This window comes from Bactrocera tryoni, chromosome 4 (genome assembly GCF_016617805.1).
Source record: "Bactrocera tryoni isolate S06 chromosome 4, CSIRO_BtryS06_freeze2, whole genome shotgun sequence".
Classification (NCBI taxonomy): Eukaryota; Metazoa; Arthropoda; class Insecta; order Diptera; family Tephritidae; genus Bactrocera; species Bactrocera tryoni.
The window spans coordinates 15,891,521-15,894,999 of NC_052502.1; the positions used below are offsets into that span (position 1 = coordinate 15,891,521).

The following is a 3,479-nucleotide window of genomic DNA, read 5'->3' on the forward strand; positions in this document are numbered from 1 at the left end:
CCGAATTTATACGCAAATTTGAAAAGGCGTTTCAGAGTGCCTGGAAGTAACTATAATGCCAAGCTATAAACGCCTTTTTCCCAAAATGGTGTTTTCAAAGTCGGTGACGCACATTACTCGAACCCGCTAAACCGTCTCTTATTCTCAAATTTTAACACGAGCTTCTTAAATATATTGTTTAGTAATTAATCGAAGAGTTTTAATTTTTTTATAAACAAGTTAAAGCCGAAATTTTGTTTCAAAATCAATTTTTTTAGAAAGCGCTATTTTGTCAAAAAATTGTATTTTGCTTATTCATTCGATTAATTAGTAGATTTAACATTATTAACAGAGGATCCATTTCAGAGATATAATCGTCACCGCAAAACGTATTTTTTGAGAGAATCTCCCGGAGATCAGTTCTAGTTCCTTTCCAAGTAAATATATTTCCTAATACTAAGCCTTAGAATATACATAGTTAAAAGATACCATAATACGTGTACAATTTTTTGGATCATTCTAGATTCTAGAAAAAAATTCTGGAAAATTCGATTTCTTCCGACTTCACACTGTATGTATACCTGCTAGAATCCCTTAAATAGTGGTCCAATTTTAGTTATTGGGTATATCTCTGTCTCACTACGTAGGTTGACTTTTATATTCGACAACAAAAACAAATCTTAATCAAGGAAAATCACTTTATTGTTTTTCAAAATAGTCTCCATTAAGATCCGCATGCAAAAAAAAAAAAATTGAATTAAGTTCATCATTGTAAGTTGCAATAAACAATCGCTCGAAAATTTTCATGATTCATTTAAATTTTTTGGTCGAAAAAATATTTTATGTTACTGTAAACAACACAAGTAGCGTTTTGAGTATGCATACCGCCAAAAATGTCAAACTTTACGATCAAGTTGTCAGTGTTGTTGCAACACTTGCACAACTTTTATACGTGCACAGGCTTCAGTTGTTGATGGAAAATGGTTATTTTTTCGGGGGAAAATAGGTTTTTTTGTGTATAAAGTGAAAATGAAAGTTTACAGTATCGAAAATAAATAATATATACACATATTTTGGATGTTTTTGGAAGTAAAATGTTTAAAATTTTAAAGAAATATTTTTTTTTAAATTGATAGAAAAGTCTATTAATATTTTAATTTTCATAATGTAAAGAAAATTAAAACATTGCTTAAATGTGGTATACATGCCTCAGAAAAATAATTTTAAACTAATTTTTTATGGAGTTTTCGGAAGGTTCATAAAAGATATATGAGAAAAAGAATACAAAATTTATTTTTCGTCAAAAAAAAATTGTTTTTTGTTTAAAATAATATGCATAAAAATAGATATCGTCTTTAGTAAATCATAAAGCCTAATTAAAAACAAATGTTAATCCAAAATTATAAAAAAAATAAATTTTCTGCTCATTAACTACGCTTTGTAATCTAAATGTAACAATAAAAACAAACATTTGCATATATTATTTATTATAAATTTACATATTCTCCAGCATGCATCCATAGATGATTATCAGTACCCGCATTAAGCATACCCTGCCAATTATTTTTGCCGTCGGCTATGTTGAAAAAGATTGCGAATTACATGCCTCAGAAGCCTACCTAATCTCCAGCTGACATGCAAGCATATAATTTCTGCAAAATACAATAGCAGAGCAATAATTATTTTGCCGGGATTGTTTGAATTTTTAATTTCACTAACTTTGTAAGCAAAACATGGATTTTAATTGCAACATTTTGTCTGCATATATGCTTGAGCTGCATTTATTGTAAGAGCTCATGCTAAATATGTAAATTTGGGCTATAAGAACTTCATTTCAACTCACAAAAGCTGCGCCGTAATATTATATTATTGTAATATGTAATGCAACAAGACAGGGCTAGAGGCGCCACGGGTATCTGGAAGATTCGTGGCAAATAGCCATGAGTCAACGAGAGGTGTTATTAAGAGGCTGGAAGTAGTTTTCTGCGCAATAATGAGCAATTTGAATGAAATGATTGGCAGCGAAAAGATACGTGCTGTCCTAATATAGCCATTTTTAATCAAAAATTGTAATAATATAATTTTAACATACAATTTTTATATGGCTCAAAGTTAAATCATTATATGAAAATATAGAAATAAAATAATTACTAAAAAAAATAATTTAAAATGTAAAAAAATTACTAAAAAGAAGACAAACGCAGCCGGTAGGATTCGAACCTACGCTCCCAGAGGGAATCTGATTTCGAGTCAGACGCCTTAACCACTCGGCCACGACTGCTCACAACAAACGTGTACTCAATGACGCATAGCAAACCAGCTGCTGCATTTATCAATATGTAGAACGTTTAAATGGAGAGAGAGAGCACTTTATTACCGACATTTCTTTTTTAGGGATGACAGCTTTGCTCTTGTATTTAAATAATAAATATTTGTATTCGCAACATATTAACCAATTTTATTGTGATAACTCCAAGATTAACAGTTATATACTGTAAAATATTATATTCTGTAAAATTATCTACCGTTATTTGTTGCAAAATGTTTTATTCTGTAAAATATGTATGTATGTATGTCCACCAAAGAGAGAGAAAATATTCATTTCTGTATATGGAATCTGGTAAAGTAGGAATAGACACTAGAATAATATGTTTGTTAGGGATATATTCTATGATAGAACCCTTATGTTCCACCGATGATTGTATTGATTCCAGGTATGTGATTTTGTATATATACAGATTATATGTACATATATGTATATATAAAAGGTCCTACCGGAGCAAAGGAACTGTCTTGAAGAATAATAGATCTTTAGTTACTTATTTACCTAAATACTTCAGTTTGCTCAGGTGTTCTTGTCCAACTGTAGAAGCTGTGCGCCAAATATGGCTGCTACTATATGTTATTAAGCATATCATCAGCGTCATTACACACTGTTACAATTGCATTTCCATTATCAAAGCAAACTCCGATCTCCTTTGAAGTGTAATAAGTTTTCCTGGTAATATGAAGACAGGACTCTATAGGACTACTATTGACTATATAAAACACTTTCATGACAGTTAGGCTTCCTACCTCGCTTTTGTGAAACGAAATTAATGTTCTTCTATAAAAAAAAAAGTGATTTCAATACGAAGTGTAAAAGCTTTTCATGAAGCTTTTTAAAAATACAATGATGTCTATACTAAGGAAGTACTAACAATCCAATCAGATGGCAGTTATAAGGACACAACTCAAATTATGTACGCATAAGAACCGCTAAGACCAAAACTTTGTAAGCAAAGTGGTTACCACATATCGTTTAAAAGCTGCAAAAGATTATTTGGCCGCTCCTCATTAGAAGCTTGAGATTATATCGAAAGAACCAAATAAACATCGGCAAGGTTGTGGTATTTCAAATATCTCATCGAAATTAGTAGAAAATCGGATCAACGAATGTGTAATTATTCGTGAAATAGACTATGACATTATGAAGTAACCTCTAACCCTTAATGAAGTAA

At 30.7% G+C, this 3,479-nt stretch overlaps 1 non-coding gene across 1 annotated transcript; it reads right to left on the minus strand.

Moving 5' to 3' along the window:
• Nucleotides 1-2,178: 2,178 nt before the first annotated feature.
• On the minus strand, nt 2,179-2,260 carry Trnas-cga. The gene has a single exon. It is a non-coding gene; the product is annotated as a tRNA-Ser (tRNA).
• Nucleotides 2,261-3,479: the final 1,219 nt, after the last annotated feature.